The sequence below is a fragment of the Protopterus annectens genome, chromosome 10.part0 (genome assembly GCF_019279795.1).
Source record: "Protopterus annectens isolate FY-2018-M chromosome 10.part0, PAN1.0, whole genome shotgun sequence".
NCBI classification, from domain to species: Eukaryota; Metazoa; Chordata; order Ceratodontiformes; family Protopteridae; genus Protopterus; species Protopterus annectens.
The window spans coordinates 1,827,360,510-1,827,387,753 of NC_056744.1; the positions used below are offsets into that span (position 1 = coordinate 1,827,360,510).

The 27,244-nt window shown below is 41.5% G+C and overlaps 1 protein-coding gene across 1 annotated transcript in view; it reads left to right on the plus strand.

Moving 5' to 3' along the window:
• LOC122814071 (cytospin-B-like) overlaps positions 1-27,244 on the plus strand; it is an 804,690-nt gene that overhangs the window by 113,130 nt on the left and 664,316 nt on the right. The gene's annotated exons all lie outside the window — the stretch shown is intronic.

Below are 27,244 nucleotides of genomic sequence, written 5' to 3' on the forward strand. Positions count from 1 at the left end.
TGTGTACTCTGTAACATGTAATCAAACTGATTCACAGTTTGGTGAATACATGGTGTGTGTACTCTGTAACATGTAATCAAACTGATTCACAGTTTGGTGAATACATGGTGTGTGTACTCTGTAACATGTAATCAAACTGATTCACAGTTTGGTAAATACATGGTGTGTGTACTCTGTAACATGTAATCAAACTGATTCACAGTTTGGTAAATACATGGTGTGTGTACTCTGTAACATGTAATCAAACTGATTCACAGTTTGGTAAATACATGGTGTGTGTACTCTGTAACATGTAATCAAACTGATTCACAGTTTGGTAAATACATGGTGTGTGTACTCTGTAACATGTAATCAAACTGATTCACAGTTTGGTAAATACATGGTGTGTGTACTCTGTAACATGTAATCAAACTGATTCACAGTTTGGTAAATACATGGTGTGTGTACTCTGTAACATGTAATCAAACTGATTCACAGTTTGGTAAATACATGGTGTGTGTACTCTGTAACATGTAATCAAACTGATTCACAGTTTGGTAAATACATGGTGTGTGTACTCTGTAACATGTAATCAAACTGATTCACAGTTTGGTAAATACATGGTGTGTGTACTCTGTAACATGTAATCAAACTGATTCACAGTTTGGTAAATACATGGTGTGTGTACTCTGTAACATGTAATCAAACTGATTCACAGTTTGGTAAATACATGGTGTGTGTACTCTGTAACATGTAATCAAACTGATTCACAGTTTGGTAAATACTTGGTGTGTGTACTCTGTAACATGTAATCAAACTGATTCACAGTTTGGGAAATACATGGTGTGTGTACTCTGTAACATGTAATCAAACTGATTCACAGTTTGGTAAATACATGGTGTGTGTACTCTGTAACATGTAATCAAACTGATTCACAGTTTGGTAAATACATGGTGTGTGTACTCTGTAACATGTAATCAAACTGATTCACAGTTTGGTAAATACATGGTGTGTGTACTCTGTAACATGTAATCAAACTGATTCACAGTTTGGTAAATACATGGTGTGTGTACTCTGTAACATGTAATCAAACTGATTCACAGTTTGGTAAATACATGGTGTGTGTACTCTGTGACATGTAATCAAACTGATTCACAGTTTGGTAAATACACGGTGTGTGTACTCTGTGACATGTAATCAAACTGATTCACAGTTTGGTAAATACACGGTGTGTGTACTCTGTGACATGTAATCAAACTGATTCACAGTTTGGTAAATACACGGTGTGTGTACTCTGTGACATGTAATCAAACTGATTCACAGTTTGGTAAATACACGGTGTGTGTCCCCTGTGACATGTAATCAAACTGATTCACAGTTTGGTAAATACACGGTGTGTGTCCCCTGTGACATGTAATCAAACTGATTCACAGTTTGGTAAATACACGGTGTGTGTCCCCTGTGACATGTAATCAAACTGATTCACAGTTTGGTAAATACACGGTGTGTGTCCTCTGTAACATGTAATCAAACTGATTCACAGTTTGGTAAATACACGGTGTGTGTCCTCTGTAACATGTAATCAAACTGATTCACAGTTTGGTAAATACATGGTGTGTGTCCTCTGTAACATGTAATCAAACTGATTCACAGTTTGGTAAATACATGGTGTGTGTCCTCTGTAACATGTAATCAAACTGATTCACAGTTTGGTAAATACACGGTGTGTGTCCTCTGTAACATGTAATCAAACTGATTCACAGTTTGGTAAATACACGGTGTGTGTCCTCTGTAACATGTAATCAAACTGATTCACAGTTTGGTAAATACACGGTGTGTGTCCTCTGTAACATGTAATCAAACTGATTCACAGTTTGGTAAATACACGGTGTGTGTCCTCTGTAACATGTAATCAAACTGATTCACAGTTTGGTAAATACACGGTGTGTGTACTCTGTAACATGTAATCAAACTGATTCACAGTTTGGTAAATACACGGTGTGTGTACTCTGTAACATGTAATCAAACTGATTCACAGTTTGGTAAATACACGGTGTGTGTACTCTGTAACATGTAATCAAACTGATTCACAGTTTGGTGAATACACGGTGTGTGTACTCTGTAACATGTAATCAAACTGATTCACAGTTTGGTGAATACATGGTGTGTGTACTCTGTAACATGTAATCAAACTGATTCACAGTTTGGTAAATACCTGGTGTGTGTACTCTGTAACATGTAATCAAACTGATTCACAGTTTGGTGAATACCTGGTGTGTGTACTCTGTAACATGTAATCAAACTGATTCACAGTTTGGTGAATACCTGGTGTGTGTACTCTGTAACATGTAATCAAACTGATTCACAGTTTGGTAAATACCTGGTGTGTGTACTCTGTAACATGTAATCAAACTGATTCACAGTTTGGTAAATACCTGGTGTGTGTACTCTGTAACATGTAATCAAACTGATTCACAGTTTGGTAAATACCTGGTGTGTGTACTCCGTAACATGTAATCAAACTGATTCACAGTTTGGTAAATACCTGGTGTGTGTACTCCGTAACATGTAATCAAACTGATTCACAGTTTGGTAAATACCTGGTGTGTGTACTCCGTAACATGTAATCAAACTGATTCACAGTTTGGTAAATACATGGTGTGTGTACTCTGTAACATGTAATCAAACTGATTCACAGTTTGGTAAATACATGGTGTGTGTACTCTGTAACATGTAATCAAACTGATTCACAGTTTGGTGAATACATGGTGTGTGTACTCTGTAACATGTAATCAAACTGATTCACAGTTTGGTGAATACATGGTGTGTGTACTCTGTAACATGTAATCAAACTGATTCACAGTTTGGTGAATACATGGCGTGTGTACTCTGTAACATGTAATCAAACTGATTCACAGTTTGGTAAATACATGGCGTGTGTACTCTGTAACATATAATCAAACTGATTCACAGTTTGGTAAATACATGGTGTGTGTACTCTGTAACATGTAATCAAACTGATTCACAGTTTGGTAAATACATGGTGTGTGTACTCTGTAACATATAATCAAACTGATTCACAGTTTGGTAAATACATGGTGTGTGTACTCTGTAACATGTAATCAAACTGATTCACAGTTTGGTAAATACATGGTGTGTGTACTCTGTAACATATAATCAAACTGATTCACAGTTTGGTAAATACATGGTGTGTGTACTCTGTAACATATAATCAAACTGATTCACAGTTTGGTAAATACATGGTGTGTGTACTCTGTAACATGTAATCAAACTGATTCACAGTTTGGTAAATACATGGTGTGTGTACTCTGTAACATATAATCAAACTGATTCACAGTTCGGTAAATACATGGTGTGTGTACTCTGTAACATGTAATCAAACTGATTCACAGTTCGGTAAATACATGGTGTGTGTACTCTGTAACATGTAATCAAACTGATTCACAGTTCGGTAAATACATGGTGTGTGTACTCTGTAACATGTAATCAAACTGATTCACAGTTTGGTAAATACATGGTGTGTGTACTCTGTAACATGTAATCAAACTGTTTCACAGTTTGGTAAATACATGGTGTGTGTACTCTGTAACATATAATCAAACTGATTCACAGTTTGATAAATACATGGTGTGTGTACTCTGTAACATATAATCAAACTGATTCACAGTTTGGTAAATACATGGTGTGTGTACTCTGTAACATATAATCAAACTGATTCACAGTTTGGTAAATACATGGTGTGTGTACTCTGTAACATATAATCAAACTGATTCACAGTTTGGTAAATACATGGTGTGTGTACTCTGTAACATGTAATCAAACTGATTCACAGTTTGGTAAATACATGGTGTGTGTACTCTGTAACATATAATCAAACTGATTCACAGTTTGGTAAATACATGGTGTGTGTACTCTGTAACATGTAATCAAACTGATTCACAGTTTGGTAAATACATGGTGTGTGTACTCTGTAACATGTAATCAAACTGATTCACAGTTTGGTAAATACATGGTGTGTGTACTCTGTAACATGTAATCAAACTGTTTCACAGTTTGGTAAATACATGGTGTGTGTACTCTGTAACATATAATCAAACTGATTCACAGTTTGATAAATACATGGTGTGTGTACTCTGTAACATATAATCAAACTGATTCACAGTTTGGTAAATACATGGTGTGTGTACTCTGTAATGTAATCAAACTGATTCACAGTTTGGTAAATACATGGTGTGTGTACTCTGTAACATATAATCAAACTGATTCACAGTTTGGTAAATAAATGGTGTGTGTACTCTGTAACATATAATCAAACTGATTCACAGTTTGGTAAATACATGGTGTGTGTACTCTGTAACATGTAATCAAACTGATTCACAGTTTGGTAAATACATGGTGTGTGTACTCTGTAACATATAATCAAACTGATTCACAGTTTGGTAAATACATGGTGTGTGTACTCTGTAACATGTAATCAAACTGATTCACAGTTTGGTAAATACATGGTGTGTGTACTCTGTAACATGTAATCAAACTGATTATTCTGAATGGACACTCGAGTTTTCACTGTTTCCCAGTGAGCACACATGTCTCTGACTATATTTAATTTAATGAAATGTAATGCTTTATGAATGTATTTAACTTAATGAGCCACAAAGGTAACAGAAACAGTGAACTAAAGGTACTCGGCTAAGGCTAAATACCAGGATATAGTCCTTCATATTTGGCAGGTGAAGGATAATAAATGCATGAGGTCAAAAGGAAATTGCTGCAAAGCCCCATCCCTAAATCATAAGTAAATAAAAATTAAGCACTTCAGTTTGCAAGCTGTATTTCTGTATACTTCTGGGTAGGCATTTATATGTGGTAGCATCTTCCTTATAAATGTCGGAAGTCAGGAATTGTGCAGTTCCACTTTAAACCAGGATGAATGCAGAATTATGGACATATGAAGACTTAGCGTCATTTCCAAACACGTCCTGCACAACTGCTATTTGCTCATGGTTCTACAACAGGATAAACTTTTCTGAAAAGGTGTGTTGTCAGAAATAATAGAACCTCAGACTGTGTGAGACGTCCATAATGAGATTTGTGAGAGGCTGGAAAACCATCTCAGATTATATACAAACAAGGTTGTATAGCTCCTGCACTCTCCAAGGAGGTGGTATGATGTGATAATCCTTATGTTATTTCACAAAGTCAGACATACAGCCTACTGGTTGTAGCACTGACTGATGTACTTGTCGATCAGCACTGAGGAAGTAACTGTTGAGTATGCTCTGCAGTGAAGTAACAACTGAAACGATGTATAAACAGTCTGCTGCTGAATTTTCAATCATCAGCTATGCTACTCTGTTTTTGTTGGAAAAGCAAGACATGTAATGGGGCTGAGAAAATTAAATATCTTTAAACAAACTGTAAAATAAATTTCAACTAAAAGAAAGAAAACTGCCTCTCAGATCTTGTGGGATTTGAACTCACACTTCATGCAATGATAACATTAGCACAAAGCGTGGTGGACCAGTAGAAGGACAGCACAGTTTGAGCCGATAAGATTCAAACTCATACACTTATGCCAAAAGAAAACACTTTCTACTATTTTATTAGCTGGCCTAGTGATATGGCAGGTAGCCTTCTGAATTGTTTCAATGAAATTTGTTTGATTAAGAAGAGTACAGCCACAGTGTTTTCCCTACACCATGACGAGTTTAAAGTGGAGGAAGTGTCATTTGGCTCATTTCAGCTTGATGAAGCTAAACTCCTTGAACAACAGTTTCCATAGAAAGTCACCAGTGGGGTCTCTTCAGTCTGGTATGGCAGATTCATTTTACTGGGAAGATTTCTCCCTTTGTCATGTTTGTGTGACTGTGGAATTGGCATGTATATGTTTTGGGGATGTGAAAGTTACTCCTGAATTGGGAGATGTATAGGCACTTGCCCCATGCAAAAAACAGTTTCCAGAAAAAATTTGCTTGACTAGAAGGTTTGACCAGAATTGAGCTGTCTTACAATTGTCAGTTAGAATGAGACACTTTAATACCAGTGAAATGGATTATGCATGATCCAAGCTGGTGAGGGGCTGTTCAGGGAGCACTGGTGCATTTCCTGCCTTTGGGTCATTAGAGGGGAGCTGTTCGCAGAGCTCTGGTGCATTTCCTGCCTTTGGGTCATTAGAGGAGGGCTGTTCAGGGAGCACTGGTGCATTTCTTGCCTTTGGGTCATTAGAGGGGAGCTGTTCAGGGAGTTCTGGTGAATTTCCTGTCTTTGGGTCATTAGAGGGGAGCTGTTCAGGGAGTTCTGGTGCATTTCCTGCCTTTGGGTCATTAGAGGGGAGCTGTTCACGGAGCTCTGGTGCATTTCTTGTCTTTGGGTCATTAGAGGGGAGCTGTTCGCAGAGCTCTGGTGCATTTCCTGCCTTTGGGTCATTAGAGGGAGCTGTTCGCGGAGCTCTGGTGCATTTCCTGCCTTTGGTTCATTAGAGGGGAGCTGTTCGCGGAGCTCTGGTGCATTTCCTGCCTTTGGTTCATTAGAGGGGAGGTGTTCACGGAGCTCTGGTGCATTTCCTGCCTTTGGGTCATTAGAGGGGAGCTGTTCACGGAGCTCTGGTGCATTTCCTGTCTTTGGGTCATTAGAGGGGAGCTGTTTGCAGAGCTCTGGTGCATTTCCTGCCTTTGAGTCATTAGAGGGGAGCTGTTCAGGGAGCTCTGGTGCATTTCCTGCCTTTGGGTCATTAGAGGGGAGCTGTTCACGGAGCTCTGGTGCATTTCCTGCCTTTGGATCATTAGAGGGGAGCTGTTCGCAGAGCTCTGGTGCATTTCCTGCCTTTGGGTTCATAGGTTCATAGGTTCATAGGTTCATACTAGGCTATCTGCCCAAGGGCATTTATAAGCCTAGCCCATAGTTATGTGGCTTTCGCCACCCCTTTAGTTTGAATAAAACTATGCCTATTATTTTGCTGTGCCTCTGTCAAGCAGTGACACTGAAGTAATCCCTGGGGTATATCTGCGATCTCCCATCCATTGGTCAAGATTCCTCTTGAACAAGGCCAGTGAAGTGCTCTGCCTCACATGTACCGGGATTTTGTTCCACAGCATAGGGAGTCTCTGGGTGATGAATCTGTCCCTCCAGCACATTCTATTAATAACCGTGTCAAGGTTTAAGTCTCCCACCCTTGTGGTTCTGAGGGATCTAGATTTTTTGAGGTGAAGCATATTCATCAAATCTGGCTTTGACATGGCCTTATATGTCAGGCACAGGTCACCTCTGAGCAAGCGGTATGAGACTGAATAGAGCTGGAGTTCTTTCAGTCGGGCAGCATAAGACATATTTTTGAGACCCTTTATCCTTTTGGTGAGGAACTTTTGAGGCCTTTCCAGCTGCTGCAGGTGTCGGGTCAGATACATTCCGAATGGGGCATTGTACTCAATCACAGGTCTAATGAGTGATGAGTACAGGGGACGAGGACCTCCCTTGATCTAGATGTGAATCCCTTCATGATCAGGTGGGCAATGTAGAAGGTTTTCCTAACTACTTTAGCAACATGAGTGTCAAGCGAAGGCTACTGTCAACCTGGGTACCCAGATCCCTGATGACTTCTTCTGTGCTCAGTGGATTGCCACCTATATGGTAGCTAGGGGTAACCTTGTTTTTCCCGAAGGGTATGACTATGCATTTCTTGGCGTTTAACTTTAGGCCATGGCTCTGGCACCAGTTATCCATTTCTGTGAGGCCCTTCTGAAGGATATCTGTGTCAGATGTGTTTTCGACTATGGCACCCAGTTTGCAGTCATCTGCAAACTTTGTCAGCCATAACCCTCCTGTGTTTGCTTGTACTTCAGAAAAGTAGATGCCGAACAAGAGTGGACCCAGGACTGAGCCCTGTGGGACACCACTTGTGACAGGCTTTGAGTCTGACATGGCTCCAGCAACTCTGACCCTGTGGGTTCTGTCACTTAGCCAGTTTGCAACCCATCTTGTGATGTATGGGTTTACATTCAAGCTGATGAGTTTTTCAATGATACCTGAGTGGGGTATTATGTCGAAGGCCTTTGCCAGGTCAAGGTAGGCTGTATGGACTGCCTTTCCCTCATCAATGGCCTTGGTGACTGTCTCGAAAAAAGTCAACCAAGTTTAAAAGGCATGATCTGCCTTTGACAAAGCCAAACTGGGTTGGATCCAAAGTCTGCAAGTTCCCTATGTCTTTATTTATGAGTTCCATTATGATCCTCTCCATGGCTTTGCAGATAAGGCTTGTCAAGCTAATGGGACGGTAATTTCCAGGGTCGGTGGAGGCACCGCCCTTGTGAAGTGGGACCACAGTCGCCGTCGCCACTCCTTGGAGTGCGTATCCTGAGGTGAGGCTAAGATTAAACAGCTGTCCTAACTGTGGGTTTAATTCCTCATTGAGTTCGTGGAGCACACAGCCGGGGACACCATCCAGTCCCATGGATGCTGTGTTTTTTGCCTTGGAGAGAGCAGTTCTCACCTGGGCATTGGAGATGTTTGGGGGGCTACAATCCTCTGGTATAGATATCTCTCCTTTTGGGGGGGAGGGGGGGGAGTTTGCACTGAACCTGTCAGCCAGTATGTTGGCAATGTGTGTAGGTTCAGTCATCTTCACATCATTTTGAACTAATTCTGAGCATATCTGGGAGTTTCCTCCCAGGTTTCTAACATAGCTAAAGAAGGCCTTATGATTGTCTTTTGAGTCCTTGGCGATTTTTCTCTCAAAATTTGCCTTGGATGATTTTATGAGAGCTCTTAGTTTTTTACTTATAATGATCAAAGGTGTCTTACCTTTCAAGGATTTTGCTCTATCTTGTAGTAGCTTCCTCCTTTTGTTGTAGAGCTTGTTTATGGCTGGGGTCCACCAGACTGGACGCTTGCCTTTGGTACAAAGAGTCTTAGTTTTGTTTGGATTGCCTGACCCATGCAGTCCTGTAGGTGCTGGTAGAAGGCATTTGTAAGTGATTCAGCGGTTTGAGTAATGTTTACCACTGGCTCAGGGGCCTTAAAGGAGACCACACTCGTTTTAGAAGTGTGAAGTCGGCTTTTGAGAAGTTTTTCACTGTGGTCTTTTTATTTCAGGTGGGGCGGGATGAGGACCTCCAGCGAGATTAGTTTATGATCTGATCTCACCAGTGAGGGGTATACTTCGGTGTTGAACATTGTGATCCCATGTTCGTGATGATGAGATCAAGTATGTTTTCTCCTCTTGTGGGGATGGTGACTAGTTGTTCCATGGCATTTGAGTTTATGAACTCCAGGAACCTTTGGGCTAGAGTGTTTGGGCTTGAGTAGTGTTCCCAGTCTATATTAGGGTAGTTGAAGTCACCTAGTATGATGGTGTTTGGAGATACATTTATCCCCTCCAATGTTTTCAGGAAGGCCATGTGAGGTTCCTGAGTTTGAGAGGGTGGCCTGTAACATGCTACAAATTGCAGAGCAGTCTTGCCTATGGTTAATTGCACCTGGATGGTCTCCGATGCATCGTGCGTTGCCACCAACCTTGAGGTGTGGGTGTCCTTTATGAATATGGACACCCCCCCTCCTTTCTTGGTGTTGTCCGGATTTTGTGGGCGGAACGCATGATATGAGGTGAAACCTGATAGTGCTGGGGTGCTCTCAGGAGCCTTGAACCAGGTTTCTGTCACAGCACAGACATCGATGTTCTCCATACTGAGAAGGGCCTCGAGTGCGTGCATCTTGAGATTGAGACTTCTAGCATTGAGCAGCATTACCCTTAGTTTTTCCCTTTTTTGTGTTCTAGGGTGGTAGGTTTAGAATTTGAGCCTTGCCTAAAAAGGCACTATGGGGTGGCAAGAGCCTTTGCCAATATCCGGAAGCCTAGGGTGACAGGTGCAAGCCGTCCCTTGAAGCAGCGTGGCTTGTCCAGCACGTCATCCCAGGCAGACAGACATTGGATCCCCTTTGAATGACACCAGAATTTAAGCCAATTATTAAAGCTGATCATCTTATCACTGTATTGTGGCATCATTCTAGGTGAAGGTAGGATACTGCTCAAGGTCAGGGTCATACCTGCCTGGGCTACATAATCAGAGAGCTCCTCAATGTCTCTTTTCATGTAGTCCAAGGAGGTACGCCTCAGGTCGTTGACACCAGCGTGGACAATGACTGAGTCATACTTGTACCTGCTGTTGAGAGACCTGAGTGCTTGCATTATGTGGCGGATTCTAGCCCGACAGGCAGCTTACTGTGACCTTCTCCTTACTCAGTCTGGTGGCGGACGTCAGTGTGTCTGACTATGGAGTCACCTATGACAAGTATGTTTGGTGTTGTATTTGGCCTTAAGGGCAGTGACTGCTTTGCACACTGATTTTGTTGTTTATGTGTTGTTTGTGTGGTGTATTGAGTTTGCAGTTGCTTGGGTGTCTGCTTTGTAGGCCTCTGCTGTTTAGGTAAATTTTTACTCAGAGCCTCCGGGTATGTCTTAGTGTGTTTATGTGTTTGATTCAGTGGTGTGGTTGAGTTATGTGAGACTGGTATTGTGGTGTGTGTAGTTGCCTTCTCCTCCTGCCTGGTCTTGCCAGTCCTGAGTTGAGAGAGCTCAGCCTCCAGTCTGGCTAAATAGCTGCATCTCTCACAAGTGTTAGTGTTACGTGGGAGGAGGAGAGGGTTGTCCGTGTACATGAGGCAATTGTAACATTGTCTCAGAATTCCCAGATTCACCAACTGGGCAGGAGAGGACGCCAGCATCTGACCCTTCGACATGCTAGAAAGAATTATGAGTTGGTATGAGACAGAAAAGTAGTGGGCTTAGCAGAGAAGTGGGTCATTAGAGGGGAGCTGTTCGCAGAGCTCTGGTGCATTTCCTGTCTTTGGGTCATTAGAGGGGAGCTGTTCAGGGAGCTCTGGTGCATTTCCTGCCTTTGGGTCATTAGAGGGGAGCTGTTCAGGTAGCTCTGGTGCATTTCCTGTCTTTGGGTCATTAGAGGGGAGCTGTTCGCAGAGCTCTGGTGCATTTCCTGTCTTTGGATTATTAGAGGGGAGCTGTTCACGGAGCTCTGGTGCATTTCCTGCCTTTGGGTCATTAGAGGCTAAGATGTAGTTTTAGTTACTACAGGCTAAGTTACAGCTACTGTCGTATTAATTACTACCGGCTAAGTTACAGCTATGGTAGTATTAGTTACTACATGCTAAGTTACAGCTATTGTAGTACTAGTTACTACATGCTAAGTTACAGCTACAGTCGCCAAATACTAAGATATAACACCAGTCACTAAAGGCTAAGGTCACTAGTCACTAAGACATAGCAGCAATCCATAGAGGTTAAGACACAACACTAGTCACTAGAGGTTAATACTGCACCGGTCACTAGAGCCTAAGATATATCACCAGTAACGAGAAGCTAAGACTTGCCACAGGTTACTGGAGACAAAGATATAGCACCACTCACTACAGGCTAAGACCCTGCACCGGTCACTAGAGACTAAGATATAGCACCAATCACTACAGGCTAAGACTGTGCACTGGTCACTAAAGACTAAGATATAGCACCAGTCACTAGAGGCTAAGACCCTGCACCAGTCACTAGAGACTAAGAAATAGCACCAGTCACTAGAGGCTAAAATTCTGCACTAGTCACTAGAGACTATGAAATAGCACCAGTCACTAGAGGCTTAGACCCTGCACTGGTCACTAGAGACTAAGAAATAGCACTAATCACTACATGCTAAGACTCTGCACCAGTCACTACAGACTAAGATATACCACCAGTCACTAGAGGCTAAGACCCTGCACCAGTCACTAGAGACTAAGAAATAGCACCAGTCACTAGAGGCTAAGACCCTGCACCGGTCACTAGAGACTAAGAAATAGCACCAGTCACTGGAGACTAAGAAATAGCACCAGTCACTAGAGACTAAAACTCTGCACAGGTCACTAGAGACTAAGATATAGCACCAGTCACTACAGGCTAAAACTCTGCACCAGTCACTAGAGACTAAGATATAGCACCAGTCACTAGAGGCTAAAACTCTGCACCAGTCACTAGAGACTAGGAAATAGCACCAGTCACTAGAGGCTAAAACCCTGCACTGGTCACTAGAGACTAAGAAATAGCACCAGTCACTAGAGGCTAAAACCCTGCACTGGTCACTAGAGACTAAGAAATAGCACCAGTCACTAGAGGGTAAGACCCTGCACCGGTCACTAGAGACTAAGAAATAGCACCAGTCACTAGAGACTAAGAAATAGCACCAGTCACTAGAGGCTAAAACTCTGCACTGGTCACTAGAGACTAAGATATAGCACCAGTCACTAGAGGCTAAAACTCTGCACCGGTCACTAGAGACTAAGATATAGCACCAGTCACTAGAGGCTAAAACTCTGCACCGGTCACTAGAGACTAAGATATAGCACCAATCACTAGAGGCTAAAACTCTGCACCGGTCACTAGAGACTAAGGTATAGCACCAGTCACTAGAGGCTAAAACTCTGCACTGGTCAGTAGACACTAAGAAATAGCATCAGTCACTAGAGGCTAAGACCCTGCACTGGTCACTAGAGACTAAGAAATAGCACCAATCACTACAGGTTAAGACCCTGCACCGGTCACTAGAGGCTAATGTGCAGCAGCAGTCATTAGAGGTTAAGACAAAGGACCAATCACTAAAGACTAAGGCACAGCAGCTATCCATAATCCTTGTAACCCCTCCAGTACACAATAGCAAACCCCACCAAGCCACCACATGCATAAATACTTAATGAATTTTCATGTGGATCTCATCACTAACCTTATTAATATTCATTAAGTATTCGACAATATTCAGTGCGGCACAATTTAAACCAGTATTTAAACTACACATAAAATAAGTGCATAAAATACATGATAGTTGAGATTTGTGAAATAGCACAGAAATAAGTAGCAACCATAAGCAATTACAGGTGCAATGCAAACTAGTCACTAGCAGACATTTTAAAAATCTAAATTACAGATACTTTCCAAATGGTTGTTAATTGAGATCTGAAAATAACTATATAGTCAAAACAGTAAGTTATACACAGTAGTAACTAGAAACTATGAAAAAACAATGGTAACATTCAGTACCGAAACTGAAACGAAGCATTGTAATTCTAAAATAAATAAAAAGACCATAAAATTGCCAGCATTAAGTAAATGACTGCTACTACTTAAACCAGTCTTTTAATTGCCATTTGAAAATTAATATTAACTGCACAAAATATTCACACACCAGTGGCAGCAGTCCACTGCCAGTAATCACCAAACAAGGTGGTACAATTGGCATGGGGCAGTTGGCACATCACCTTCTGTGCCTTCCAGAAACTGCAAAAACTACCTCAACCTCAACAATTAATGCTAACACCTGCTTACTTAACAGCTAAATGAATTACATGTAATCATGAGTCTTGAGTTAATAAAGACATTTTAGCGCACCAAAATTAACTTCAGGATGCCTCCATTCACTGGTTTGACACAACAGCAGTTTAAGGAAAACGGGTTGACGATGAGCTGTGAATACAGCCCTTCACTACAAAGAGAATACAGGGCATCTCATTCTGCTCAAATATTACACAACTGAATAAATGTCCACTCACCACACAATGCACCAAGTGGCAGACCTGATGTCGAGTGAATGAAAGACAGTTACCACCTAGTCAAATTGTAAATAAACTCAGTTTGAGTCAGTGATTAGGAATTTGTGTACAGGCTTATTTCAAGTATTTATTAGCATATATCTACAAACAGGTCAGACTATAAAATACATCGGTAAATCTAGGAGGACCAAGGCTAAATCTTTTTGGCAAATATCACAGAGGTAAGTCTAAATCACACTGGCTGAGAACTACAATCTGAATATTGAAGTGGTATAAAATAACATGAAGCTTGCAAATAAAAAGTTGTGCCAAGTATCCCTCTAAAAGCACCATACACAGTGAAATGCAACGTAACAGTAAAATTATTTTGTGGAAAACTGACAACATTCAGTCCCGGACACTTTAAATCTGACCAGTCATTCCCACATTGCAGGTGAGGGGATCATTTGCATGTTTGTCAGTCAAAGCAATGTATGTGTGATGCCACTGACAAATCTGCATGCCTGTCAGTCGTGTGTCATTTGCTAGCCACACCCATACTTGCACACTCCTGCTGGGGGGCTACAAGGATTTATTATGGCCAACTGGTCACTAAAGAGATTAAGCTATAGCAACAGTCACTAGAGGCTAAGATACAGTCCCAAACAGTTGAGGCTAAGCATGTATGTTACCAGATGAGAATATACCCACTTCATATGTAGCCAACACTTGAACATCACACTCCAGTAAACTTGTGAAGAAAAGCTGCAGAGAATGCAGACTTTGCACCCAGTGTATGCCCGAGCATTGGGAGGGCACACATGCCAAATTGACACAGTGACATGTAATTTCTGTACTCTGTCCTGAAGTCATGAGACAGAAGTTCATGTTTTGTTTTTCAGAAAGCTGACAGATGCAGCCAACAGAGAAGTACATTTGAGGGGAATGGTGAGACAGCTGGGAGCCTCTGGTGAGAATCGTGGGCATTAGCAGATGTTTGAGATGTCACCATGGTGATATCGAATTCTGAGTAATGAATGGTGGATAGACATTCGGTCATGAAAAACAAAAGGATTGTGCAAGTTTGTCTGTCAACAGCATCACCAGACTTTCAGAAGGTCTCGAAGACAGCAAACGGGTGACGTTCACTTGCACAGCAGTAGAGCAGGAATAAAGCAGAGGGAACGAACGCACAGCTACAGTTTGTTTATTATTGTCCACTGTGTGAAATTTTGCTTATGTCAAGAAAGACTGCCTCTGTCAAACCACGTTGATCTACAGCTACTAGTATGTTATTATTATCAGATAAGATATGACAGCTAATAAGATGCAACATTCAGAACAGAAGCAGAGATGCAGTTAAAATCGTAACAATCTTAAGCAGAGATGCCGTTAAAATCGTAACACTCTTGTGATCTTTCTGCCTTTGCTTTGATCCCACTTTTTTCCCAAACTTTTGAATTGCCAAACAGAAAACAGTCCTGATAATTTACGAACATCTGACCCTAAGTATTCATGTCTGCCTGGGCAGTCAGCCAAACAGGAGGAAATGCTTGAAAGGCCAAGAACAGGCTGAGCAAATATATCAGAAAGTAATAAATGACCCTGTGGCAGCAATGTACACAAACGTATCTTTCGGGTAGCTGCTCCTTGTTTGTTAATGTTTAAGGACAACTGTCATGATTGACTCTAGGGAGTTAAACTTGAGAAACAGAAGTAATTTAGGCTAATAAACAACAAAGGCAGACGGTCTGCCACACGATGGAGAATTGGGAGGGTGTTAAGGAATGTTGCAGGCCTCAGGAAAAGACTGGTGCTTATATCATCAATGACTGAAAGCAGGCATGCAGCATCTGGCCAAAACAATCCAAGTTGGTCTGATTTAAATTGTCATTCAAACCTGTTATTATAATCCAAATGAAAGAATAGTTACTGTGAGAATTTGCATGCACTGTGTATGACATTTTTTCCATCTCTGACTACATTAAGACTTATTAAAACAACCTTTCAGCTGATGTCTGACTTATTATGATGGCTTTTGTTTCCCACTTAGTTCTCTTTCTCCGGCTTACAGAGATTTGTGTATGAGGGAAATAAATAAATACAGGGATAGTAGGAATTATTTGGCATAACACAAAACTGATCCAGTATAAAACATAGTTTCTTACAAATACACAGTTTACTTTGATAATCAAAATTTAAATCTAACACAATATACTAAGCTCATATAAAAAGGGACTACAATTAAATGGGTTAAAGTAAAACTATAATCTGTTTTGTGAATAACCTAATGCCCAAAGCATCTTATCTTTAACCACCAAGATCAAAAAGAACTCAAACAGAGGAGAAAGTTTTTTTTTTTCTCTTCAGATCAGATACACAAATGTTTCAGTGTTTTATGTCTGGACTTACTACATATCCGACAGGAAGGGAAATGCAAGTTCAGTTTTCTAGTACCTCATGGCAGTGTGGCACATATCATTATAGTAACCTGCAATACCTGTAAACATGTTTTTTGTTACCTTTTGGGACTAGATTTGATACATTCTTCATGATGTCAGAAAACAGCATCAGATATTACATTGTTCGTTGACCTAACTCAAAGGTGCCAACCTAGGCAGACGGATGAGCTATAAGATGCAGTGAAACCTGTCTGTACCTGGTCTTGGCAATATTGAAAAGATGGGTTTCCATTCTGCCTTCAGTGATGTTTCTTTTCATGAGAAGTCTGCATAATTTCCAATTCGCCAGAATGGAGATAAATGCTTGTTTGCTTTTTTCTTTTATTCATGTCAATTTAAGGGATGTAGTTGCCAAAATTTCATAATGAAACATTATTGTCGATAAAAATCAGTGCTAATACCTTACTTACATGACAGTGGTTGGGGACAAACACAATAACACAAACGAACATCCCTATATGTACTCATGTAGTATAATTTCTAACAGTAGGGCTGAACTTTCTCATCCATTTTGTTTGAAAAAAACAAGTACCTTTAACCCCCCTATGCATAATCTAATCCACATTTTTGAGAGGCATACGAATTAGATTTTAGACAAATGTTAAGTGATAATAAATGTTGGGGTTGTGATAATTTGACAGTAGAACAAAAAGCTGTGTTGTGGATATTGTGGATGATAAAAAAGTGCACGTTATGAAGCCTGACAAAGGTAACGGCATGGTCATTATGGAAAAGATGATTATTGTAACAGCATGAATGTTATTCTTATGGATGGAACCTATTCTGAGGTTTCCAAAAATGAAATTAATATTTCTTTTTAAAAAATTGACACTTTGCTTGATGACATGGTGTTTCAGGGTCAGGTTAATTTGGAAGAATACAATTACATGAAAAATGAGTTCCCAGTAATAGCTATTATTTTTGGGATCCATAAAATCCACAAAGATTTATGCCAGCCCCCATTTCGACATATTGTTGATGGATAAAGGTCAAAAACATCATGGCTGAATTGGTGGACTATTATTTAAAGGATGCCTTAAAGGAATTCAAATACATCTGTAAGGATTTCTGGGATTTTTTTACAAAATTTAAACAATGTAGACATTAGTGACGGTATGCTTTTTGTTACAATAGATGTCAAAAACTTACTCTCGCTCATACCGCACAATGTGGGGTATATTGGTTAGAGATAGAGTTATCTGTGATTAAAAATGTAATCAGGACCGCGTTCATCTTATTGTCACCTTAGTGGAAGTTATTCTTCACAATAAATTTGTCTTATTGAGGGACAGTATTTCAAGCAAATGGTAGGTGGGGCTATGGGGACAGCATGTGCCCACACCTAAGCTAACTTTGTTATGTCTTACTGGAAATCTGGATTCATTTTTAAAAGTAGATACTCAGAGTAGATTAGGTATTACACAATATTTTTGGATGATTTGTTTTTAATTTGGATTGGAACTGAGGTATTACTTGATGAATTTTTAAATTATATTAACAGCACCACTGAATTCCTCAAATTCATCCATACATTTCATAATGAGGAAATTTGTTATTTGGATGTTGAAATTTTTATGGAGTTTGTTGAGAGGAAAATAAATTCATGGGTCCTTGATTGAAGGCCTAAGTAGACAGTTACCTTTCAAAAAGGCTTTACAAAGCTTAGAAGAAGCCAGGGAAGGTGAATTATCTCTTACATAGAAGTCAGATGTAGCTGCCAGTTGGATCTTAACCATAGAAAAGCCGGCACCTTGTTGAAACATACTTACCAGAAACTCTAGGATAGCCAGAACGGGGAAGTAAAAGGATCTAAGTCATGCTGAGATGCCCAAATAGAAAAGTGTTTCTACTTAACAGAGGAAGTCTTCCTAGTGGAAGATTTATGAGCCCCAACTAATATCTTCTTAACAGTAGAAGAAAACCGGGGAGTCCTAACTATCATGGGAACTGGAGCAGCCAAGCGGTGAGCTTCAGACTGGTCAGATCTGGATAAAGAATCCCTGAGGGATGAGAAATAATATCTGGAGCTGGATCTAATGTCCAGGGAGGACACACTACATGAGACCAGAGAGAAGGGAACCATACTTGGCGAGGCCAGAATGGGGCAATGAGGATGACTGAGCTCCTCAGCCATTGAGCTTTCTGAAGAAACTTTGGAATCAGGGGGAGAGGAGGATAAGCATACAGAAGACCAGAGGGCATGCATGAACTCAATCATCTGTGAGTGCTTCTCCCAGTAGGGGGTTCAGAGTGAAAAACTCACTGCACTTCACATTGGAAGGAGAGGAGAAGCGATCACAGCAAGGCTGACTCCTCTTCAGAAAGCTCTGTTTTGCTACTGAAGGATTCAGAGACCACTGGTAAGGCATCAGGATAGACCTGCTGAGCCTGTCCGGTAGAATGTTGGACCTCTCTAGAATGTGCGTTGCCACCAGAAAACAGCTGGTGGTGATCACCCACTCCCACACTTTCATGTCTTTGTGACACAGTGGATAAGATTTTGGTTCTGCCCAGCTTGTTGATGTACCTGACTGCAGACATACTGTCAGTCTTGATGGCAATTGTCCCTAGAGGAAGATGGGCATGAAGAGCTTGCAATGCCAGGAGCACTGCCCTCATCTCCAGGATGTTGATATGCAATCGGGTCACTAGGGAAGACCACGTGCCTTGGACTGTCTTTCCCAAGCAATGGCCTCCACCTGAGTAAGGAGGCATCTGTGGTCACACTGGTCTGTGGAGCAGGAAGAATGAATGGATGACCCTGGTGAAGATCTGGGGATCAAGTCCACCAGAGGAGAGAATCCCTGCATGCCCATGATAAGTGAACAGGATAAGACAACAGTAGAGCTAGTAGTGACCACTGGACCACAAGAGTTAATTGGAAAACCCTCATGTGCAACTGGGCCATGGAAACGAGGGTGATCATGGCTGCCATGGACTCCAACGCCCATAAGACTGATTCCACTGTAGGCAATTGAGCTTGAAGGATACACAAGACATGATGTTTGAGGGATTGAAGTCTATCTGGCGTTTGAAAAACCTTGGTCTGAATGGTGTTCAACTGAGCACCAATAAAATCGAGAACTTGAACTGGGTTCAACAGGGACTTGTTGAGATTTATGTTTATGTCCAACTGGTGGGCAATCTGGAGAAGGAAATCTCTGGCTTGGCTGAGTCGATACCTGGAGGGAGCAGAAAGGAGTCAATCGTCCAGGTAGGGGAAGACCTGGAAACCCTGCAGCTGCAGTTGAGCTGTTACCACTGCCATCACTTTGGTGAACACCCTGGGAGCTGTGGTGAGACCAAACGGTAGCTTTCTGAACTCATAGTGATTGGTCCTCAGATGGAAGCAGAGGAACCTCCAAGAGCACCTGTCCATTTTGATGTAGTAGTACACATCCTGGAGGTCCACCAAGCACATCCAGTTGTTCTGCTGCAGGAAAGGCAGGATAGATTGGAGAGTGACCATCCAGAATCTTTTCTTGGCAACTGGTAGGTTTAGGGTTGAAAGATCCAGGATGGGTTTTAAGTCCCCCATCTTCTTTGGCTTTAAAAATAATCTGGAATAAATGCGTAATCTGGACTGGTCTGGGGGAACAGGCTGGATAACTCACTTTTCAAGCAGCTTGGAAATTTCCACTGCTGCCTCCTCCCTTTGCATGGATGGAACATTCAGGAGGTGTCATGGAGGAAGTGGTGTTTGAGTGAAGGGGATTGAATATCCTCTGGATATGATCTGCAACAGCCAGTGATTGTCTATGATTGACTCCCAGGCTGTTGAGTGTAGCAAAAGGCATCTCCAGAATGCCTCTAGAGATAAGCAGCCAGGCAACCCTTCAGGGCTGATGTGTGGGTCTGTCTGGGAAGGAATCATAAGACCCCTAGTTCCTTAGATCCCCTCTGCCATGAGGGTGGCATCTATCAAATCCCCATTTGCCTCTGGCGGAAAGCAAGTCCTGGCCATCCTGGGAGAAACCCTGAGCCTTCCAAAACCACATCTTCTTCACCCCTCACTAATTCCTGGAAAAGGTTCATTGGAGGGTTGAGAAGCATTTTCCAATGGCAGACAAAGTTTTCCTGTCCTTCTTGCTCTGGACCAGTGTATCACATACAGTTTTTCCAAAGAGAGTGGAACCATTGTATGGGGCATTGGTAAAAGATGCCTTAAAGGGTTCCAAAAAGGCACAAAGTCAAAGCCAGGCATGATGCCTAATGGCAATACCTGCTCTGGCAGCTCTTGCAGACCCTTCAGTAGTGCGGGATAGGAGCCTCATAGAGGTATTGGAGATAGAGGTAAGGGTGGCCATCCAGGAGGAAAACACCTTCTTCTCCTCTGCTGACATGGACCCTGAGGCAGACTCAGCAATCTCTTTGACCAGATCATGCTGCAGCCTGATAATGTACGCCATATAGTTCAGCGCATATACCAAGATTGTTGCTGAAGCATAAACCTGCTTCCGAAAATTGTTCATGGTTCTAGACTCTTGGTCAGATGGATGGACCATTGAGCTCTTCTGCTCAAGCTCCTTCTTGGTGACCACCACCACCACCACAGCATCTACAGGGAATCACTTCAATCAGTACATTTTGTCAGTCGGGGCACTAAGGATCTTGTCAGGGCATTTGGGGATGGTGTGCACCGTGTTGGGCTACTTTCATGCCCGAGATGCAATAAGATCCACCAGGGGATCTATGGGAGGGGACACCCAGGATGTAGAGGGTCCTGCACCAAATGCCTCCAGGAACACCGACTCATCAGGGTTGGGTTTTTGGGCAGACCACCCCCCCACACTGGTGAAAGATCTCCATGATGTCTCCAAAAGAGACATCATCAGGGGGTGAATGGGGGGAACCCTTCCCCTCCTCCAAGTTGGTGTCCTCTGTAGAAGACTCCGGCAGGGAGTCTAAGTGCCTTCTTTTGCAGGTATGCTTTTGATGAACCTCCTCAGGGGGGTCTCTGGGGAAGATTCGAAAACTGCAGACTGTTCCCATGGGGAGCTCCCTGGGGTGAAGAAGCAGCAAGCTGTCCCTGAGAGAGCAGGATGGCAGAATCCAAGCCAGACACAGAGGGATCCAGGATAGACTCCAGGGATGAGAGCATCAAGGGTCTCGATGGGAACTGAGAGGAACCTCTCCACCACGTCGAAGGCAGAAGGGGAACAAACCTCCGGAGCTGGGACTATGATCTGGTCCATAATCCTCTGAGTCAATGGAGGAGCTAGAGCCAAACTTCCAAGCTCTGAGACTCCGAGTGGAAGACCCAACTTGGAGCCAATACCACCCCTTTGAATCTGGTGCCGAGGCTACAGCTATGAGCTCATCAAAGCCGACCCACTCAGGGCAATGGTCAATGTTGAGGTACCAGGTACCGTCGGGGCTGACCCCTCGATGCCGAGGGTCCTCGGACTCAAGAACTCTGAAACTGGGGGTCAGATTGGAGAAGGATTGATCAGGATGAAGGCAGATGGCATGCCCCCAGCCCTAGATGTGGAGGGGGCAGGCAAGACTCCCATCTGTATCTGCGTACGGATGAATCTCTGCATCATCCTGTCCATCTTGGCTTCAGAGAGGCTGATCTGGTGGATGAGGTCACCGACACCAGCCTAGACAGGTGGTGAAGTGAAGCCATCACTGGGGAACGGCTCTGAGACATGTCCATCTATGGGGAGAAGCAAGAACAACAGAGCTGGGGGGAACTCGAGCTAGGAGCCAGGGGAGATTTCGCCGGTGGCTTGGCCGAGAAGGAGCAGTTGGTGGACCACTTCCTCAGCCTATCCCAGTGCTTGTGCTTCTCTCCATCCCCAGTCCTCTTGATGGGAGATTGAGTCCCAGAGGCTGGGGCAGGGGCAGTACAAGAAGCAGCAGAAGAGGAAGTTTGGGCCTCCGTAGTAGGAGGAGGAGGAAGAAGACCCTTAAGGATCTGTTTATTCCTCCTGTCAATCAATGCATGGGGATTGAACCACACACAGATCGAACAGGAGGAATCGAGGTGCGGGACCCCTAAGCAGTCTACGCATAGAGTGTGGCCATCTGCAGGGGAAGCTTATGGCCACACACACACACACACACACACACACACACACACACACACACACACACACACACACACACACACAGACACACACACACACACACACACACACACACACACACACACACACACACACACACACACACACACAAACACACACACACACACACACACACATACACACTCACTCTAAGGTAAAGATAGAGAGGGAGAAACGGGAATACGTTTTTCTTTTATTTTGTTTTTTGTTTATATAGACCAATGCCTGAGTGCAAGAAGGTAAGGGAAAGTGAAGGGTTAGAAAAGATGACAGAAAGGTGAAAGACAGAATTAGAAATTCAAATCACTTACCAAAAAAAGCCTGGAGCAGCAGACCACAATGCTAGCTATGAGTGCAGCAAACGAGATCTGAGGGGAGGAGGGAGACAGGGGCATTATGGGTAGGGGAGGAGCTTGGTGCTCAGATCCAATGCTGGAAAATGTGGCCGAGTTGGATCCATCCAGGATCCGTGTCCCGCAAGTTGAAGAGTAAATTAAAATAACAACTTCAGATCTCCTGTCTGTCCACAAACCTATCAAATCTGTTGGGCATTGTCTGTACCTGCCATGTTGCTAAGGCCTTAAACTCCTTATCTCTGTCCATCAGGTCAATCACCTCCCTTCCAGCCTTCAAAACCACTCTGAAAGACTTCCTAGCCATAATCTGGCTCTGTTCTTACTCAACACCAGGATAAACTTTATCCTTAAATGTGGACAAGTACCTATTCATACCTTTCATCTCCTAACTCTGTTGTCTTCACTTACTTCCTTCTTTCTATTAATTTCTCTCCCCTGACTTTCTCTCTAAATATACCATAAGCCTGTTTTTTCTCACTTTGTATTGCAATTCCTGTTTGTATCATACTAACTTACCTTTAACTTCTCTATAAACTGGCTAAAATTTCTCTTACTTTTAAATTACCATCATATAAATTGTAACTATTCTTAACCAATGCTTTCATATTATGTGTAATTTGATATAATTTTTTAAACTGTAGTTTTTTTGCATTACTTTTTAAAGACTGTAAAATTATTGTTCTTAAAATGTTTTATAATACATTAGAGTTTTTCTCCTTGGGCTTTCACTGAAAATGGACTCCTACCCAGTTGGATTTTGCCAGTAATCAAATTTCAATAAATAAATAAGTAATAAAGAAGGAACTGCAGAGCCTAATCACATGAACCAAAGACAGATATAAGGTAAAAACAACCGCCCAAGCAAAAGATAACCACAAAGCCTTCTTTAACTGTGTTAAAACCTCAGAAATAATGCCCTGCATTGTACAGAGCTAATACTAAATGATATCACATACTCAGGCCCTGAGAACATAGCCAGTGTACTAGCATATAAATTTAGCTCTAACTTCATCCACCTCCCCTACACTGCCAGCTCCCATACCCACATCTACATTCCGTCTCTCGAATCTTCCAAGAACGAGTCCTCAGATGATTTTCTAAGGTTACGAACACTGCTTCTGTGTGGCCAGATAACATACCAGGTGCATACTGACCAGCCTGAAACAGGAACTGTCAAGCCCCCTCCACCCCCACAAAGACTATTCAAGATCAGTTGGATGAACGGAGGACATCAGCAGTCAGCCTCTCTGTACAAAGGTGGGGTATCAATGCACCCAGGAAATTATAGACCCTCAAGCCAGACCAATCTCATCTGTAAGGTTATGGAGAAGATCATTATGGAATGAATAAATAAGGACATAGGTAACCTACAAACTCTTTTCCGAAGCCAGCTCGGTTTTGTCAAAAGTAGCTTCTGCATGCTTAACCTGATCAATTTCTTTGTGTAGATTAATGAAGCAATGGATAAGGGAAAATCAGTAGATACCACACATCTAGATCTCACAAAAGTATTTCAGACCATCCCACACTTCGGTACTGTTGATAAACTCTCCCAGATAAATGTTAATCTATACATAACTCATATTGGATAGCAAAATGACTCACAAATAAAACCCAGGAAAATAGGGTGGATGGCTCTACTTCCTCTAAAAGACCTGCCACTAATGGTGTACTTGGGCCACTCTTGTTTGGCATTTGGTTGCTGGAGTGCAAAGATAATATAAAGGGTTTGTGGCTGACCAAGACGGAGGAAGACTGTAAACTTGGTGTCATCATAAACTCTAAAGGATACTGAGATCCACCAAGAGGGCCTTTCCCAAACAAATAGCTGGTGTCATAACAATGGACTAAAACTAAATGCCAAAAATGTATAACAGTGACTTTTGGCAAGCATAACATCCCCTGTAACCATCACATCGGTAACACACCCTTAAATATTTGGGGGGTAGTTAGGGACCTTAGAACCTATGTGTACAACAAACTGTCCTTCAATCACTGTGTACTCAACTACTATAAGAAAGCCCTTTTTCATCGCACAGCAAGGGTATGGAGTCTAGGTGCAGGGATGTGATCATTCCATTGTATTCATTATTAGGATGATTGAGTGTAATGCCCCTTCAGTATGTACCTGTCCACACAGTTAACACAATATGAATGAACCCAAACAAATCGAGAGCCTATGTCATAAAAACGACACCAACTCAAAGCCTTGTCCTTCTTCTCAGTGTTTACAGGCTGTTGAGGAGTGATCTCTGTCTCATATCCTATCCTAACACCAAAAACTGCAAAGAGACACAACCACAAAAAAATACACAAAGGAGGCAGCAACTGTAAGCAAAATCCATTTACTGGTGTTTCTGGTACCTCGGCAAATAGCCTTCAAGGAATAATACAAGCCACCATGTTCCATTTTATTACAAAGCTGTTCCAATCAAATACTCCCGCTTAATTAATCAATTAACACCGATTAACAAACAAGTCAGCATTTTCCCACCCATGCAAAACCATCAAATATTATAACACCTAATACACTATTAATTATTTATTATTTTAATAAATCACATTCAAATTGACTTCTAAATTCATGCCCCTATATTAGAAACCTACTTTCCATCCTTAAAATACTAGCCATAAATTCTCCACCTCTGGCAGTGAAAGATCTGGTCAAAATACTGAAGAAAAAGCTAGCATCAGATCCCCCCTGTACCCTAACAAAATGTTCCACAACAGGCCTTTCCAAATTCCTATTCCTGATGTGACTAAAATGCTCAAGAATCCTGACCTTAGCCATATGTTTAGTTTGCCCTGTATACCATTTCACAGGAGTGCAACCACATCCCACAAAGTAAACCACCCCACAAGGAGTCCAAGAAAATCTCTCTAAAGAACAAAACAATTTTCCATTAATTTTTCTACTTGAAATGTTCCTAATCCTGGAACACACCTTACATCGACCACATGGGAAAGACCTCACAACTGCTCTGTTCCTCATTACCCTCTTACAATTTAACAATTCCTTCAAATTCAAATATCTTCCAAAAGAAAGCGTAACTTTAGCTGGAACTAATTACTTCAACTACTCATCACAGCAAACTACTGACCATAAATCATTCACCAATCTCTTCAAAATATGAGAGAAAGGAGAAAATGTAATCACAGAAAATATCTCCTTTCTGTCTCTTTCCTCCATCAAATTGTGGCTCAAATTATGTCCCCTTGGAAAACCAAACCATCTGTTGTTACCCATATTGAACACTTTATCCTCTGCTTTCCTCAAGCTATTCAAAGAATAGCCTCTCTCCAATAACTTCTATTCCACCGTCCTAAACTCCCCATCTAGCAAGCTACTGTCAGAAGTGTTATTAAAATTCCTTTTAAATTCTCCTGGGGCAACGCCTCCATCAAATGAGAAGGATGCATGCTACATGCATGTAAAAAACTATTAACAGCAGCAGGTTTACTGTGAGGCCTATGTTCAACCATCTGATTTTTTTCCCCAACATATAACTCCACATCCAAAAACCGAATATCCATTTTATTCACTTTAAAGGTGAAATCCAATCCACATTCATTATGGTTCAGCACCCCAAAAACTCTAAAGGTTTGCCCTTACACACAAAAATTAAATCATCAATGTAACATTTAAACAAAATAACCTTCTCATTAAAAAAGTTAGTAGAATAGATAAATCTATTCTGCAAAAAAAGCCACAAAAATAATTGACTAGTTGGGAGAAAAGGAGGCCCCCATCACTATGCCTTCTTTCTATAAATAATACTGACTATCAAACCTAAAATAATTCTGTCTTAGGCAAAACTCTAATAATTCCACCAGATAGCCAGTATGTGGTCCTCCCCCAACATTGACATAACCGCTTCCAACCCCCACCTCATTTTTATATTGGAGTACAGGGCCCTGATATCAACCAATACCCAATACAATTCTTCAGACCACTGTATTTTTCATCTTCTGACATAAATCAGCAGTACTCTTAACATAAGAAGGTCTTTAGCCCTTTAAATGAAAGTCCATACAGCAACCTATATTCTGCAAAAACTGAGCCCATACCTGCCAGAATTGGTATCCCTGGGGGGGGGGGGGGGTCAAACATTCTTATGCACCTTGGGGATGGCATAAAAAAACAGGATCCCTTGAAAACTTAATGTGAAGTTTTTTAACATCACTATCTGAGAAAAAAAACAAACCTCTCACCTTTTTCCAACAACTCTCTTAATTCAGCATTAAATTATTTTAAAGGATTGACTGGTAATTTCTCATAATCAGTTTTATTCAACAAATCAAAAATCATCTTGTTGTAATTTTCTTTTGAAAAAAATAACCCAATTACCTCCCTTGTTAACCTGACTAAAAAACCTTTCAATCTCATGTTTTCTAAACTCATTCAAAGTTAACCATTCAGATTTAGACAAATTATAATCTTTTTTTAACTTTATAAAATTTTTAAATTCAACTTCTGCTCTCTAACACAAAACATTTTCAAAACTTTAAATAGTATTAGAACATTTGGAAGGAATAAATTTATTTGGTTAAAAAAAAGTTGGTAGTAAAAGTATTCCGTGACAGTTGTGAAATGGGTACCCCCTCCCCATCATCACTGGACACATATTCACCCCAGAAACGTCAAACAATTCATTTTCATAAATGGACATCTCAAGTAGTGAATCAGCAGCAGCTTTAACCTCATCAGAGGTTTTTGTCTATTTTCAAAATACACTCTAAGATACAATTTTCTACAAAAATTCTTAATGTCCAGAATAATGTCCACTAAAGATGGATA